This window comes from Phoca vitulina, unplaced genomic scaffold, assembly GCF_004348235.1.
Source record: "Phoca vitulina isolate PV1807 unplaced genomic scaffold, GSC_HSeal_1.0 scaffold38, whole genome shotgun sequence".
NCBI classification, from domain to species: domain Eukaryota; kingdom Metazoa; phylum Chordata; class Mammalia; order Carnivora; family Phocidae; genus Phoca; species Phoca vitulina.
Genome location: NW_022589741.1, coordinates 6,492,113 through 6,510,464, shown reverse-complemented (window position 1 = coordinate 6,510,464; position 18,352 = coordinate 6,492,113). Strand labels below are relative to the sequence as shown.

Sequence of the window (18,352 nt, the reverse complement as noted above, 5' to 3'; positions counted from 1 at the left end):
AACTAACTCAAATTTAAATAAAAAAAATTTTTTAAACCTTTTAAGGGTAATACTTTAAAAAAAAACCTCACAGTTTACTTAGGTTGAAATAAACTATACAAAACTTATTTTCATCACCAAAAATAATAGTAATATTTTCTGTATTATTCCTAGACAAACTACAAAACACTTATTTTTGTAGGTTTTTCAGGTTTCACTTATAAACCAAGATGAGGCAATAGATACAGAGATAGGAAAAGACAGAAGAAAACAGGCAAATCAGTTGTCGGTATCCATGGCCTCTGATCCTGTCTTGACCATGCAACAGAAGTGTTCAACTTACACCTGCTGCAAAGCTTATGAAGATATAACCTCAACAAAAGAATGTTAACAGCAGCAACTAGATGTGGACCAACAACAAAAGCAGGCTGTTCCATTCAAACTTTAACTGTAACTTGTTTAAGTTCATCTGATAAAAACAAAAACCTACTCTGAGATTCTTGTTTCGGGAGCTCACGTGTTTCTCTGTCTGGTAATTCCCTTAAACTGTCTATTACAGATATTTAACAACATACTTAAATATTAAATATTTATATTTATATAAATATTAAATACTAGTCAGAGGTCAGTAGTGAACCTTGTTATAATATTTTATAAAATGTATTCCTTCTTCCCACACCTCCTCGAAATTCATTTCTTCAAAGAATTGATAACCCAATACCCAGCAATTGGATCTACAGTGATAATAAACCTTATGCCTAGGGGTGCCTGGGTGGCTCAGTCAGTTGGGCATCTGCCTTCAGTTCAGGTCATGGTCTCAGGGTCTTGGGATCGAGCCCATGTCAGGCTCTCTGCCCAGCAGGGAGTCTACTCCCTCTGCCTCTGCCCCCTGTTCATATTTTTACTCTCTTTCTGTCTCTCTCAAATAAATAAAATCTTAAAAAATAAAAATAAATGTTATATCTAAAATGACAACTAACACAATTCCAAAGTGCCATTAGCAGAGATCTTGCAGAAGTGTGATGTGGCACTGTTAATGCTATCTTCTGGAAAAAGTTAGGTCTTCCAAATGGGAAAGTTCAAACAGGGGCCATTAAAGGCAGATTATCAATGGCCAGTGTCCTCAATGAGAGGCCTAAGGTCAAGATATTCCATTATTAAAGGGCCTACATACACTTACAGCTTTTTTCTGGAAGCTGTTTTGAAATTTCTTTCATATTTTTTCAAGTATCAAATAGAAGAGAAAGCTTATGTTCAAAGTCTCTTAGGTAGTCTCAATGGTTTCAGAATTATCTGTGGGAAGCTCTGACTTAGCTGTACTGAGTTTGATATGTGTCCACCATTATTAAATTCAGGTCATGTTTTACGTCAAAACTTATGTTAAGCAAAGCCAAGTTACCTCACCTTTGGCCTGTCAAAGTGTTCTTCAGGTATGCTTTGCGACACTTTGACTTATTTTCATAGCATTCATTCTCAACCCTCATCACAGAAATGCATAGGACCTTCAGCAATGCACAAACATTAGGGAAAAAAATTGATGTCTGGCAGATGGAGGGCTTCATAAATGGTGGATGGAAACTGTATCTTCCCCTCTATGTTCCCACCTGATTCTTTAACAGTACGACTGAGCTGAGTGTGCCGGGACTGGGTAAGTCACTTCTGTACGCATCAGCACGGTGCTCCTCCAGTGTATTAAATGGGATCTGTCCCATGACTGAGGGCACCAGGGATAAGCATTTAAGAGCTTTCAGGTGCTGTTCTGAGACTCTATCTTCCAGTTCCTGAACAGTGTGCCCCACTGTTGGAACACTTAGAGTTTCCTTAGGAACTCTCAGACATCAGCTGAGATTCCAGGTTGCCTTGCTGGGCTCTACAGACATTCTCAGGGAGTTTCGTCTGAATACCAAGCTTGGGTGCCAAATTTGTGGCTTCCGCAAACCAAAATTTATGATAAACTTCAATATGTTCCATCAATTCATTTAGTGAACAAAGCATTGCAGTCAAATGACTGGCTGCAAAGAAGATATCAGAGGTTTGCCCTTGGAGATTTTTCCCAAAAGCTCTTGTAAAAGATAGAACACGTTCGAGAACAACAATGGTAACAATGAAATCAAAGTGTGTTACTGCACTACAGAGCGCAAATACTTGGACAGCCACAGCTATTCCATCTAGTATTTGTGTCACTATACTATCTAAACATAAAGCAAGTGCTTGCAGGAGGTCACGAAAATTTCAAAAGCATCATTCCTGACTGTCTGCTGAGGATGGCCAATTTCCTTCTGTTCTTTGCCCCTTTCTTCACTGTTCTCAAAGAGGACAGAAATTACATTGCCATGCTCTAAAAGCAGGTGTGATGATTGATTGGAAAAAACAACAACAACAACAACGAATTTTGTCAATTGTTTCTAATGCAATGCAACAGATATCCCGTAACAGACCTTGCTTTTGCCAACCACATATTTAAGGCACAGGAAGAGCAGAGTATGTAGATAGCTTGGGAGTATTTCTCTAAAAATCTACAGGCAACAACTTCAATTTTGGAAGAAAATCCACCGGACACAATGTAAGCCTGGCTATGACAATATCCATGTTTAATCCCCACTTCTCAGTTATCATAGCGTGAAATGGCAAAGCTGAAATTTCTGCACCAGCTTCATAAGGTAGGAAGCCCACAGATTCCTCCCCCAGGTTATGGATTTGTCAACAAGCCTCGCCAACACAGGCAGGTGCTCTTCCTCTGCGATACCCACTACACAGTCAGCGATCATGGAAATCAAGGGAGGGTCTCTCCCGTCCCTGAGGGTTTCTTCCCGAATGTAGCTCTCACAGATGTCTAGCACCTGTGTTGCTCTTCCCTGCTGGGGTCGCAGAGAGCTTCCTCAGCACCTCTTCACCTGAATCCATCTGGCACCCTAGCAGGGCTGCAAAGCTATCAGGAGCAGACAACTTCTGGAATTTCATCAGCCACGTGTCCATCCAGAGCTAGGTAAGTTTTGGTTTCCCAGAAGAATCAAAATTCCAAATAAAGATTTTGAGTATTCTTTGTTTTCCTTTTCTTCAAGGGTTAAAGGTAATGTCTTCATCCTGTTCTTGGCCCCTTTCTTCTGCACTGGGGTTCTGAGCATCGCTATTATTTCTTTGTTTCTGTTCCTGTTTAGAAGTTTCATAAGTTGTTTGTTTTTGTTTTTGTTTTTGTTTTTTCTGTTTCAGTGTCCTGATTTCATCTTCACCCAATTCTTTTAGTCATTTTCTGTGTCTACTCTGTGAGTTGTTCAGGTGTCTGGTAAGAGCCGATACCTCTGATATCGTCTAGCTGTCCCCTCAGCGGGGAGTCTGCTTGAGATTCTCTCTCTCCCTCTGCCCCTCCCCCACCCTCTCTCTAAAACTAATAAATATTAGATTGAAGAACTGTCCTATAAGGACTAGTTCTAAAGATCACAGAGGTCTCAAAGTGTTTGGTATATCATCTATAATGTTTATTTACTTGATCAGTCATTTTATCATCTAAGTTTGCTCTCGCTACAATTATCCACCCACTTCTGGCATCTGGCAGGGTTCTGCGGGAACCTGAGGAAGGGCAGGTCTGAATGCTCTTCCACACACAGCTGGGGGCGGCACAGAAGTTGAGCATCTTCGCTGCCCTTGGCCAGCCCAGCCCTCTCCTCCCCACGTCCTCCGAGCAGCCCGCTCGCCTGTCCTCGGCTCAGCAGGTACCTCACGTGTAGTGCTTTTATTCTCAGGAATTTGATTAGACAATCCAAAGAAACTGACTTTTTTCCTTCTTTAATGAGAGGGAAAAAAGCCAACTCTTGGGATTATGATAGTATCAGATCTCACAAGCACCTCTTGCTCTTAGACTGAGCTTTCCAGCAAGGACACTGAAACGTAATACACAGTAATCCATTATTTACATCAAGTATTATGTCAACAGGAGATCATTTGTGTCTCACGACATTAACACAATTCAAAATTATCTCCACACCTGTCATTCTTTGCTAACAATAGCAAGTTGCCTCTTAGTTCTCCACCACCATCTGGGAATTAATTCACTAGAAACAGAACCCAAGGAGAATTTAAGAAGGCTAATGTCCTTCCCAGAGCCATAGTAAGTTGCTACTTCAACAGTGACAAGCCAGGAACCCTCTTTAGCTGCACTGTACATGAGAGAGAGAGAAGCAGTCTGTGGAATTTACTAACCCAAAGACCTGGGCATACCTCTGTTATAACATTTATCGCAGTCCTGAAGGTATTTACCTACAAACACAACTCCATCGTTAGACAGCAAGGCCCTGGGAGGCAGGCATCATGTTTGATTTCTCTTTCTACTATCTAGAATAGGTGCGTCATCAATAGAAGCCTCATACATACTCACTTCCATTAAGAGCTTTTAGCCTCCTTCCACAGTTGTGCCCGCAGAGAACTAAGTAGATGGATTTGAGTTTTGCTTTTTCCCTGTCCTCTGGTTCATCTTTCTGCGGAGGTGATGATGAGCAGAGCTCCCAAAGGCAAGGTGTGTGCGGGGTGATATCTGAAAGTACTTCCTAACACGTCCTTACCCCAAATTGCAGACTAGAGAAAGAGGGACAGGCAAGGAAGCCATCCGCGGAAAAGGGACAGGGAACAAATACTCAGTGAACAGCTACTATAATGTTTGCATTTGCAAACACGATCCTACTTAATCCGTGGCACACCGCTATGGGATAGAGAATTATCTCCATTTTACAGAGGAAGAAAAGGAGAGGTTAAATAATTTGTTCAAGGGCACACAACGACTAAGTGCTGAAACCAGAATTCTAACCCAAGTCTGCCTGTCTGCAAAGCCTGCTCCTTCCATTAATCCAAGGTGCCTCTTTGGAAGATACTGAGTAGATAGCCACTGGACTTGTGGACAGACCCTCCATGGGCTGGGCCCATGCAGCGGCGACCTTGTCTGGGTCCATCGAGCCCTAAAGCCAGAAGGTTCGTGTCGTAGAAAGGGCAGAGCTGGTATGGCCTAGGCATTCCCTAGGACCCACAGAGTTAACTTCCTCTTTGCTGAGGTTGTGGCTGTTTTGTTTTCAATGAGCAGTGGGTGGGTGAGCTGTAGTCCACTCCATACAACGCACCGAGCTCCTATTATTTGTTTCTGTACCGATACAAAGTGTTCGATGCTCTACACCAGGCCCTCATATAATTAACATGTGTCTATTTGCAAGCCAATCGTCGAAAACTCACAAAGAATCCACCTCCACTTTTTTCTTCCAGCCAGGGCTTTAGCTCTATCTGGGATGTCAAGTGGGACCACAGGGGAGCCTGAGATTTTCTTCTTACACAGCCCATCCTCTCTAAATATTTGGCAACAGAAGCTGTCCTCAGAAGATTTACAGCCTGGAGCTGGAGACCTGCCTACTCCTGGCTGGTTTCACATGAAGAACAAAAACCCCAAACACCACCTAACAGAGGGAATGGGATCCATGAGCTTTCGGAGGTAACTCGTGGAAGTGGCCTGCCTAGAGCTTACTTTCCTACTACACCTCTGCTTACGAGAAGCCTCTCAACAATCTCATTAAGGTACTCAGTTCTTTTGAGCATTTTTTAACATTGCTGTTCTGTGGGCTGCACAGTAATCATGGAGAGCAGAATTGGCACCAGTGAGCAGTAGCTATAAGAACAATTCGCATTGAACATAAGACCAAACTTCCAAATAACTATTGGTGAATGGGGAAGTAGTTGAACTGGAAGAGATCTGGGATTAAACTCTAGTAACTTCTAAAGTCAAAGTTACAATTCCATGATTTTAGATTTCCAAATGTAACCAGTTACCTTGCAGCACCTAAGGAGAGGGGATATGGGAGAGCTAAGTTTTATTTAAATCTTCCAGCCTAGAGGGCTGTGACCTAGTGGTTCTCTTGGTGCAGAATGTTGTTACGTCCAGCATGGTCCTGAGCACCTGGAAAAAGGTCTGCAGGGGATCAGGATCCAAATAGGCTTCAAGGGGAACAGCTTTTGAGAGAAGGAGGTCAGTGAAGAATGGGTTACCTTGAACTCAGTCCTGATTCTCTAAATCAGAAACACAAGCCCAACCCACAACCACTGCCCACAAATGAAACAAATCTCTGATGGCAGAATCACTGCTTATAAGCCCTTAAAGCCAGAGCTGAGCCTGACTTAAAATCAGAAGGTTGTAGAACAAAGACAGGGGTTGGGGGGAGGTTAGGAATGGGCAGGCAGTGTGGGGAAGGTATGGAGCATGCTTGGTCGAGGCTGAATCTCCCGGGCCTGGATTCCCACAGCAGGCCTGCATGCTGTGCCCACCTGAAGCCGCAGACCCACTCAACACCAGAGATAATGACCTTCTCCACCTTGACTTTGCTGGAGGTCAGTCCCACTGAGTGTCTGTCTGCAAAGGTGCAAATACCTGATCAGATTCTCTTCCTGCCTTCCTCCCCATCTCCCAGGCTCCACTAGTATCGTGTGGGAAAGTATGTCACACTTCGTAGAAGGCTTTCAACGTCTAAAGGCCAAGTCTACTTTCCCCTGTCACTTGATTTCTCTGTCTCCTTTTTGATTTACCACGACACGATGGCATTCATTCTGTCTGACCTGCAGAAACAGCAGGATGCTTCATAAAATGCACTGGCTTTGGGATCTGGCACATCTGGGTCTGGAATCTGTCCCTGCCACTTCACCAACCACGCAACCACGGATTTATTTCTTAAGCTCTCTGAAACTCAACCTCAATTTGTTCATCTGTGAAATGGGAATCATAGTAACTCCCTGAAAGGAAGGCCACAGAATTGGAATCAGTGAGGATTCCAGGGTGAGAGTTATAGGAGATACCCAGAGATGTTCAATAAATGTTCACTCTCTGTCTCTTTCTTCCTTCTGTGCCCCTTAGACTACACTGTGTCCTTTAAGAAGCCAGATTCTCTCTCTGACAGGGTGTGACACTTTAAAAATAGAATACATTTTCAATGATGGTTATGTGATCTATATAAAATAAAGCACCTCCTGCCAACTAAATAGAGGAGAGCATGTACTCATTCCTGTTCTAATTTAATCTGTCTGAGTGCCTGGAGGTCTTTGCAAGCGAGGTAAATATTGTTTTCGCTCTGACCTTGGTGCAGCGTTCCCATTGAATTTGTCTCAGTTTGTCCTTTTGATGCCAGGCTGATGCCTTTCTAATAGATTGAAAGCACTTTGTTGAGAACAGAGATTAGTGAGATCTAATAATCAGTAAATACCTGTCTACCCTGGACAATCAGAAAGTGGGATGTGCTGGGTAACTTGCTGTTCTAATAAAGAGATAGCGCATATGTCTGAATTACTCGTTTTCAAAGAATGGAACCCATCGAGACAGGAGACCAGCACGGAATATGAAGAGATACTTGGTGATTTGGGAGCCCCCTTGGAGGCTGGTGGGGACACGGAGCTCACGGAGAGGAGGTAACAACTCAGCGGCAGAAGAGAGTGAGCAGAGCCGGGTTCTCATGAGCTCTGGGTATTTTTCTAAAGCATCTTCGATTCTGATGTATTTACTTTTGCTTGTTTCTTCTTCACGAAGATTTAGAGAAAACATTTGTTCTAGGCTTTCCTCCGTGAAATTAAAAAAAAAAAAAGAATTTGCAGTTAATGCTTAATTGGACAATTCAGTGAAAAACAACTGTTCATGTCCGGTGGGCTGCTGATGAATGGGTCAGGACAGGTCAGACCTTCCCACCCTCTGGCTCCATGTGGATAGATCCAGATATTCAGGAACTAAAGTGCTGCCTTGATTTCCAGATAACTTATTTTCCTTAGAAGTCATTTTTTTCTTTTTTCTTTTAAAGCAAATGTGTATTTATTGTAAAACATTTTAAAAAATACAGCCAAGAGAAACAAGAAAAAGAACAGTATCTGTCGTTTACCATTTGGAGATGACTATTAATACTTTGAGAGGTTTTTTTTAGGCATAAATAAAGATATACGTTTAAAAAATAGGTTCATGAAATATAAACTGCAATGGTATCTACTTTTTTGCCTCTCAAAAAATAAATATGTCACAATCATCTTTCTATGTTAATATTCTTCCTCAGCATACATTTTATTTTTTAAAAACATTTTATTTACTTATTTGAGAGGAGAGAGGGAGAGAGCACAAGCAGGGGAAGTGGGGGAGGGGGCCGAGGAAGAGGGAGGAGCAGACTCCCCACTCAGCAGGGAGCAGGACAAGGGGCTCGATCCCAAGACCCTGAGGATCATGACCTGAGCTGAAGGCAGACGCTTAACCAACTGTCAGCCAGGTGCCCCTCCACATACATTTTAATGAATGCAAAGAATTCCATGTATCATAAACCATATTTATTCTGAAATCTAGCAACACCCTCATAAGCAACACTATTGTCTAAAAAGGGGGAAAACCACTCTATAAATCTTTGCTTACATCCAAATTTATTCCCACTGAATCATTTCTTTGGAGTGGAAATGAAGGACTAAAGTCACTAAAAAAAAAAAAACCAAAAAAAACTTATATATCACCAAACTGTTTTTCAAAGATTTGAACCAAAGGATGTACTCCATGGACCGTATACTGCCGTTTATATGCTGGTTCCCAAGAAAATTGTGACATTCTTGATATCCGGGAGCGTGTCATTCATCTTTTCATCCAACATCTTTATGTTTTTGGACATTAAGTCACTGAAGTATTTGTTGAATGAATGATGTGATGATTCATTGTTTAAACAAACGTATAGCATAAGTTTGTATAACGTCTCTGGGGCTCGGTTTTCTCTTTTGGAAAATGAGAATTTTAGGTTATATGCTAACATTCTGTGATTTCACATCTCTTGTATGAAAAGCAATGACCTAGATACCTTAGAGGAGATTAGCAATATACAAAATCCATAACCATAGTTATGGGACCTGTAAGCATATATATTTCATATGTAAGCCAATTATAATTGTATAGGAACATACAAAGATGTGCTAAATATTCAGGGAGAATAAGGCTAGATGACATGACAGGATATTCCAGGAAGATGATGCTCAGCTAAACACAGATCACCAGCTTTCTATCTGGAAAAAAAAAGTATTTTCCCCATTCTGGATTTTGTGTTTTATTGGTATCTAAAAAACAGGAGGTAGCATTATCTTGAGATTCAATTTCCTTAGGTAATTTCACCCAGGACAAGCAAGCTTATCCTACTAGATTTTAGGAACATTTCAATCACTTTTAAATTACCCAAGATAAGATTCTATCTGTTGACTTTCATACTCCTAGACCTCCTGGTTCATTGGCAGTAAATGTCTGTAGACCTCTCTAAACTATCCATGTAGCCATCATGCCTACCTTCTGTAACACTTCCTTCTCCAGGCCTCCCTACTTTACAGAAATATTTGGCTCCCACCATCACTCAATTTATTACTTACATAATTTGTGGTTATTTATTGAAAATCTATAATGTGCCTTTTAATCTACTAGGAGGAAATGAGGCAATGTGGTATACACTACAATGACAAGCCTAAACATGATCCGCCAGACACAAGGAGGAAGAAAGCACCTCCCTCTGGGAGCTAGGGGAGGTCTCACAGAAGAAGATTCTTGAAGATGATACTGGAAATGATTCCGGAAGAATGAGCTCAAGCTTGCCCGGTGGAGGGAACTGTGCGGACGACAGTAGAGAATAAGATTCAAGCAGAGATAAATCACAGAAAGTCACAGAAAGGGGACAGAGAATGGTTGTCCATCAATCTCCCCCAACTCATGGCTCTTTCCACGCCACCCCCACAGTTCACCTCATAGGGTCATCTGGGGATCTTCCAGTCATCCCAATTCAGTCACCTCTGACCACCTGCTTCATCCCAAATGCCTCCACTCTCCTTCTCTGGGCAGACCCTACCAGATCCAGCCTCTGTAGCACTAGATCATTTAGTCTCAAAGTGGTAGCCACTTTACTCTTTGGGTTTAAGAATGTCTCTCTTCCTGGAAGAGAGACACTTCTATAGCAGTGTGAATACCCTCAGAGAATTCCTTCCAGGTTCCGAAGCCATGTTTCTAAATGCGTGTCTTTGTCTGGCTTTGGTAATCAGGACAATGCTGCCCTCACAAAATGAGTTTGGAAGTGTTCGCTCTTTTTTAATTTTTGGAGAAGTTTGAGAAGGATTGGAATTAATTCTTTTTTTAGTGTTTGGTAGAATTCACCAGTGAAGCTGTCTGGTCCTGGGCTTTTCTTTGTTGTGTGGTTTTTGATTCTTGATTCCATCTCCTTACTTATTATTGATCTGCTCAAATTTTCTATTTTTTTTTTCATTATTCTTTGTAGGTTGTGTGTTTCGAGGAAGGTATCCATTTCTTTGAGGCTATTCAATGTGTTGGTACATAATCTCATCATTTTTATTTCTGGGCATCAGTTTTAATGTCACTTCTTTCATTCCTGAATTTCCATCTTCTTTTTTCTTTGTTATTCTAGACAAACATTTGTCAATTTTGTTTATCTTTTCAAAAACCAACTCTTAGTTTTGCTGATTTTTCCACTGTTTTTTTATATTATTTATGCTCTAATCTTTAATTTTCTTTCCTCCTGCCAAAATTAGGGTTAGTTTGTTCTTTTTTTCTTTGAGCTGTAAAGTTCGTTGTGTACTTGAGATCTTTCTTCCCTTTTTTAATGCAGGCATTTGTCACTCTAAATGTCCCACTTAGTTCTGCCTTAGCTCCATCCTATAAATTTCGGTATGTTGTGTTTCCATTTTCACTTGTCCCAAGATATTTTCTGTTTTCCTTTTTGATTTCTTTCTTGACCTAAAGGTTGTTCAAGAGTGTGTTGCTTAATTTCCACCTATTTGTAGATTTTCTAATTTTTCTTCTGTTATTGATATTTAGTGTCATTCTGTCTTCCTCAGAAAAGATACCTGGTATGATTTCAACCATGCTAAATTTGGTAAGATTTTTTGTAGCCTAACATGACCTATTCTAGAGACCACCCCATGTGCACCTCTTCTGCTGCTGTTAGGTGGAATGGTCTATATGTGCCTACTAGGCCCATTTGATCTACTATTTCCTTATAGGAAGTTGATCTGATATTCTAGCCATTGTTGCAAGTGGGATATTGAATTCTACTATTATTATATTGACATCTATTTCTCTCTTCAGTTCTGTCAATGTTTGCTATATATATGTAAGTGCTCTGAGTTGGGTACACCACCACCCTCTTCTGTGCCACTCCTCCATGCTAAGGCCCCAAAGAATGAGTAATATTGTACTTTCCTTTTCGTGGTTTGTTTAAAATATGTTCAAATGTACTACTATCCTTTACTTATCAGCAAGTTGGAGAAAATGAGCATGGAATAAAAGTCCGGGGTCAGGGAGGAAGTTGAAAGGAAGAACAAAGGAATTATCCACACCTATAAAACATGTACAGAAAGCTGAGAAGTGCTGTTTATGCACTTGGGTATGTAAAGAGGGTGGGGGTAGGGGACCAAGGGGACACACAGCCTCGCTAAAGCTGCAGGAGTTTGGAAGGGACAGAAAGACATAAAACTCTAAATCTCTGCATTAAAAGGAATCTTAATTGTCACAAAATACAACATTACTCATTGCAAGAGAAACACTATCTGGCCATTTGTATAAGTGTTCCCTGCCTAGAATCTCTCCCGGAATACTGGGGCGGGGGGGGGGAGGGGAGAAGAGTGAAACCAAACTGAAGAAGTTTTTGTTCTTCCTTGAAGATTTATTGAAAGGCTCCTACCTGAGAGGGAAGATGAGAAGAGGAGGAACTTGAGATAAAAATGCATGCTCTGAAGCAGTGACATTTAGCAAAGTGATTAGGCAATGACATTAAACAAGCTCCCAGGCCATTTCCAAATGATTTCTATGGGCACCTGTGCTGCTCAGGAAGGCCAGGTTTGAGGTGGGAAAAAAAAGAGACTCTTAATTAAAACCTGAGGGTACTTGCAATAGAAAGTTCAGGAAAGAATTGTTTGTTTTTTCATCAGTATGCCTTTTTCTTAGTTAAAAACGATTTCTTACCCTAAGGAGCATAATGAAGGAAAAATATTTGGCCAGAATAAGTGGAAGGTGTGGATAGGAGGAGGACATTAATGATGTTTCCTAGAGTGAAATCATCTTCCTTTGACTCTTGCCTCCGCCCGGGCAGACGGGTCAGAGGGAGGGCTGTGATTTTATCACAGCAACATAATTCAAATCCCTCTTTGACTGTCCAAAATCATTGTCCAGAAAACGAATGGTATCTGCAAGATGCAGCCAGAGTGAAAGCTCCCTAGCAAGTCATACGTGCTTAGTCAAAATCCCATACACCCCTTCTTTATCATCACCACTGTCTTTTTGCATCTGCTTCTTGCTGCTGGTTTCTGGCTGACTTCTCTGGTCCCCAGCTGCGTTCTATCCAGGACCCTGGATATGTTCTTGCTTCTCATCCCCTGGCTCTTATATTACTTTGGGAGGAAGAGTCTCTGCCCATCTTCAACATAAGACTTTCAAGGCAGCTCTAAACATCCAAATGCGGTTGGCAAATATGTGGCAAGTTTTTATGGGTCTAGTATGAAGCGACAAACAACATTTACTCCTGTGTTCCACCGGCCAGTTACATGGTCAAAGTTTACTACTGCAAGGGAGGTGAGAAAAGTCTAGCTGTGAGTTTAGGAGAAAAAAGGAAACAGATTTGGTGAACAGCTATGCAGACTCTACCACATTACTTTCTCCAGTTTTCAGCCTAGCTCTCTCCTTGATTTTTACTTTTTGACCCCTTCATGCGGGGATAATTCAGCAAAGTTCTGTTATTTGAAACAACTTCTGATAGTTTGAGCCTGATTCTGGATGATAAACTTCAATTCCTGGACTCATCTTTGTCAAGTGCCACATGCAACGTAAGAGGTAGGGTCTCCTAGACTCCACAGAACAAGTGGTAAACGGAAAGGAGGAATCAGGGTGGGTGGTGGGTACAACGGGCCTGGGATCCTCACAGGACAAGCTGCCCAAGAGGGCTGTGTGAACACCTCAATCCTTCAGAGCTCCAGAGGAATGGATGGGTCATTCTCTGAGCATCCAAGCTTCGAATATAAGGAAAGTTTAAGTGAGTGAGAGGCAGGACAGCTCAGGGCCTGGGTTTTGGTTGTCAACCCATGTTTGTGCACTTTTTCATCTCAGGTTCTAGACCAGTTGGAAACAAGATTGTTGTCAGTAATTTCTGCCAAGAATTCGGAGTCATTTACCTTAATCTGTCAGCAATGAGATGAGAGAAACTGCTCCTTACATTTATTTAATCAACCAGAGACACATGGATTTTTACAGGGATAGCCTTAATGTGAACTACCCAAATTGTTCAGCACTATTAGACACCTCCCTGCCTAAGTCCACATCCAGCATGATTCTTAAAGTAAGAGTGGGATTTTGCAAAATATTCTCTTCACTTAAAGAATCCCCTTCTCTCCAATTGGGCTACTGACATTTTGGGCCAGATAACGTTTTATTGTGGACAGGGAGCTGTCCTGTGCGGTGTGGGGTATCTAGCAGCATCCTAAACATCTACCCATTAGATGCCAGTAGTACTCTCTCCCCCTCCAAGTTATGGCAATAAAAAATATCTCCAGACATTCCCAAGTGTCTACTGGGGGGAGCAAAATTGTCTCCAGCTGAAAACCACTGAGGTGGAGAGAGGTACAGCTTGAGACTTTCTAGAAGAAATTCCAAAAACATGTATCTTCCTGGCCTATCACAAAAGTAAGTACTTATTTACAGGCCCCAGGATAGTAGGTACTCATTAACATACCTATTTATAATTTGTTCATTGGTTGATTAATCATTTGGTTAAAGTTCAATAAAATTAAGGACTATAAATGTGTTGATGAACTGGACGTGAGAGGAATGGCAGCACAGTGTTGAAAACAGAAGCTCCTAAGAAGTCACGAATAAGAGAACTGATGTGCAATATAAACACCTCCTATTCGTCAAGCATGATGTTTTACATAAAAATATGCATTGTTTCAGCTAATTCTTGTAGCTACCCTTCCAAGTACATTATAAATAATCAATAAATGTCATCAATTACAGTAATATCAGTTACGGAAGATAATATCCCAATTTTCAAATAAGAGAATTGAAGCTCATCATGGGTACCTAACTTGGGTTTACAGAGACGGGATACGGCAGAGTTGTGATTCAAACTCAGGGCAGCCTTACCTGCAAACCCACCCTCTGTCTACAATAGATCTCACCCATGAAGTCCTTGGTAGCCTCTCCACGTTCTCAGAGCGAACAACAGTCATCCAGGGAAAGATTTTACATGTGCATCATCAGCAAGAGAAAGCACTGGGAGTGTCAGGGCCCAGCAGAGACACTGCAAGTCTGCATTAGGCCAATCAAGAATTCTCTTAAGGAGACACTTGGAGTCTATACCATAGAGACGACAGAAAGAAGAAAGGAAAAGAAAAAGAGAGCTATTGTTGCCAAGAGCAAATGAAGGCTTCAACCAAATATATTGTAATTATTTCTGCAAAGGTGGAAATAAAGAACAAATGTTTTACCCTTGAATAGATTTCAATGACTCTCAGGGAAATTTTTGATCAGGGTCCAGTCTTTCTTCTGCTTTCCATGAAAACCCAATAAATATACCATCCAAATAAAGATACCAGCACCTGCCCATCTCAATTAATCATAGTGCCATGACACAGTCCTTATTTCAAATGCCTGAGAATTTGGAAATACTCACTGACTGCCTACTCCAAACCCACAGCACCCCTTGGAACTACTCTCACAGCATTCAGACCCATTTCTGGACTATCTCTGGGTACATGGTAGAGGTGAATATATGCAGCGGGCAATAAGCATATCAAAAGATGCTCTACATCATATGTCATCAGGGAAATGCAAATTAAAATAACAATCAGATACCATTATACACCTATTAGAATGACCAAAATCCAGAACATTGACAACACCAAAGGCTGGCAAGGATGTAGAGCAGTAGGAACTCTGATTCATCACCGGTGGGAATGCAGAATGGGTACAGCCACACTGACAGACAGTTTGGCAGTTTCTTAAAAAATTAAACATACTCTTACAATATGATCCAATAATTGCACTCATTGGTATTTACCCAAAGGAGCTGAAAACTTATGTCCACACAAAAACCAGCACATGGATGTTTTTAGTAGCTTTAGTCATAATTGTCAAAATTGAAAACAATGAAGATGTGCTTTAGTAGGTGAATGAATAAACTGTGGTACATCCAGACAATGGACTAGAATTCAGTACTTTAAAAAAAAAGAAGAGTTACCAAGCCATGAAAAGCCATGGAGAAAACTTAAATGCATATTAATAAGTGAAGGAAACCAAGCTGAAAAGACTGCATACTGTATGATTCCAACTATGTGATATTCTGCAAAGGCAAAACTATGAAGAGAGAAAGATGATCAGTGGTATCAGGGACTGGGGGAGAGGGAGAGATGAATAGGCAGAACACAAAGTTTTAGCGCAGTAAAAATTGAAATTGCAGACCCTTGGGCATAAGAGTAAATGCTTCCTGTTTTAAGCTGCTAGTTCTTGCAGTGGTTTCTCACACAGCAATTACATGGACAGAAGCACCAAGCAAGTAGCCCTTAACAACTGCATACACACACACACACACACACACACACACACACACAAACTTGTATGATACAAATTGGCCTTAAAAGGAGATTAAAAAATTGAAGTGGAGAATGGAGAGAAAGATTTTTAATAGCACAGAGGTAGACAGAGGCCATTGCAGGTAAAAAGCTTGGCAAGAACAAAGATAATGTAGCTGGAAATGGTGAGGTGCTTTGGGAGTCCGGTAAGAAGCCATTCTGGCTCAAGAAAAGATTTTTGCAGTTTTCTTGTTTTGGCATAAACTGCAAAAGTGGGCTGGGGTGAGCCTGTGAAAGACTCTGAATGTCAACCTGAGGGAATCTGACCTGTATCCCAGGAGGAGTAGTTAAGAAAGACCGAAGCTGCTTTTGTGAGATGGGACTGAACAGGCAACTTGAAGCGAAAGCTCTTTGCACAAGTCTTAGAAACAGGAGTTGGAGGCAATTCTCGGGGAGAGTGATTTCAAAAAGGAAAGGAAATAAATTCTTTTACATAGGGTGAGGTGGCTCTGTTGTGTTGTGTGTTTATGTGAAGAACCCCACATGGCTCCTAATGAAGACATTTTCAAGGTTCAGAAGATGGATATCTGAATGAAGACGTAGATCAATAGAGGAGGCTGAATTAAATGTCTGTCTGTAAATTTCCCTAACATGGAACATTCTGAATCACCTCCTCGTTACTGATGAAAAGGCAGGCAGGGAGCAGGAGAAGGAGATACCCTTCAAGCTGGATTTTTCTTTGAGGTGTTCAGAGCCTCGGGAGCTGCCATGTGCAAAATGATGTGCTCCCTGAGAGAAACCATCCAGAGCAGGTCCTGAAGCTAAAATCTTAATCCCTTTTTGCAATAAACTCCCTAATCCTATAGCTAAGAAAACCAGTAAAGTTCAAGAGAGAAGGACGGGGCCAGTTTGAGGCAGGATTTCATTAGAGACACAAAGGTCTGAAGTTTGAAATTGCAAATCACAATCTCAATCTGTCAGTCAAAGGCAGATAAGAAAGGGCATTTTATGCAGAGTCCTTTCTTGGGGAAAACTGCTAAAAAAAAAAAAGAAAGAACATGCCCAGATGGCCAGTGCCTAAGGGAATATGAGATGGGCCTACAGGAAGTCAGGCAAAAGAAGATAAAATAAATTTCACATGCACTGTTTCTTATTGCCATTTCTTCTTTGTATAGTTGCTATGGGAACTGTGTTTTGGAAGCTCTCTAAGGCTATGTCTCTCCAGTGCAAAGCCATCAAGCATTTGGGCCGAAATGACCAGTCAATTTAATCCAACTGGTTTAACTGATTTATTTCCAACGTATGCTCTCCCTCACGCATGGCCAAATTGAGTAGTTGCTGAACTGAATTTGGTGGCATCTTGCAGAAATAAAATTGTGGTTCACCTGGTTGTATGGATTTGCATTCCATCCTAGTGATAAGACTATGCCATTGGAATATGCCTTCTCCTACTGGGGCCCTGTGCACTTGGGGATTGCAAGCAGCTCTAGAAGGGTGTCAAGGGTGACTATGAAGGCAGGAAAGGACTAATGGAATAATTCATTCACTGATGTGAAGGATTTAGGCTCTCTCTCAAATGGAGGAGTGGAGAAAAGCAGGGCCTGAGAGGCCAGGTAACCAAGCAGAAAAGATCCAAGACTGAACAGCTGCCTGAGGCAAGGCAGAGCTGAGAGAGAGAGAGAGAGATGGAGACACCAGCACCCAGAGGAGACCCAAACACTGAGGCCATCCTATCCAAGTCAGAGGCTACTTATCAAGTCATTGCCCAGACTGTTACCGAATTGCAGACATGGGCTACATCCTCTGCTGCCACCTTCTTTCTGGAATCCAGCCAATCTTTCTGAGTCTGGCAGCACATCACTAACCTGCATCCTTCACGTGGCCCTGACGTGACATCAGGTTATGCTTCTGGACAGGTGATGCAAGTTGCTATTTTCCATCAGATGCCCCCAAGCTCTGGGCACCTTTGCTGACTCAGCATCAAAGAATTAACCCTCTTCGGCCCCACCCCACATCATCAACCCAAAGTTCCTTGCCCTTAGTCCACACCTGCTCTCTGCCTAGGTCTTCAGCCTGCCTCCTCCAGGATCAGAACTCACCAGGAACCAGAACACCATCTCAGTGTTGCTGTTTTACAATCTCTCTCTCATTCTCTCTCTCTCTCTCTCTTCCCCCCTGCCACCAATGAAGAAAAGAGCAAAAAGGAATAACCACACATAAGGCAATAGAGAAAGCCAGATTTATAAAACCCATATTCATGTAGGGTTTTCTTTGTGGGAAATACTGAAGACATGTCAGTATAAATCTTTCATGAGCAGAACTGGCCTGTGACGTCATGAGGTGGCTTACAGCGCTTTCCTGTTTATCTATTGTCCTGCATCTTAGTTGCCAGAACCCTCTGGTCTCCCTAACTCTCTGCTATTCCCAATACCCCCAACCACATGTCCTGTGACCCAGGCGGCTTCAGGCTGCCATGGCCTCATTTTTCTTATCAAATGGACCACTCCCGGGCCTCATTCCCTGAGAGACAGGGCCCTTCCTCAGCGAAATGTGTGATGAGTAGAAAATTCTTGAAACGCTCTGCCCCAGACAAATTATTCCATGAGAGTCCCTTTTATTTCAACTGTAAAAAAAAACACCTTGGGAAAGGAAATCAGAGGTTGTCTGTTGAAAGAGATGTTCCTAGTAAGTCAGATGGAGTAGGGAATTATTCCCATCTTTCAAAAAACCGTGCTTGCTGTTTTCTAGAGACCAAAACTCAGTGCCCTGCTCAATAAAAATCAGTCTAATTGTA

General features: G+C 41.7%; 1 long non-coding RNA gene and 1 pseudogene across 1 annotated transcript in view; both read right to left on the bottom strand.

Moving 5' to 3' along the window:
• LOC116646906 overlaps positions 1-18,352 on the bottom strand; it is a 618,727-nt gene that overhangs the window by 321,166 nt on the left and 279,209 nt on the right. The window lies entirely within an intron of this gene.
• On the bottom strand, positions 1,745-5,117 carry LOC116646902 (annotated as a pseudogene).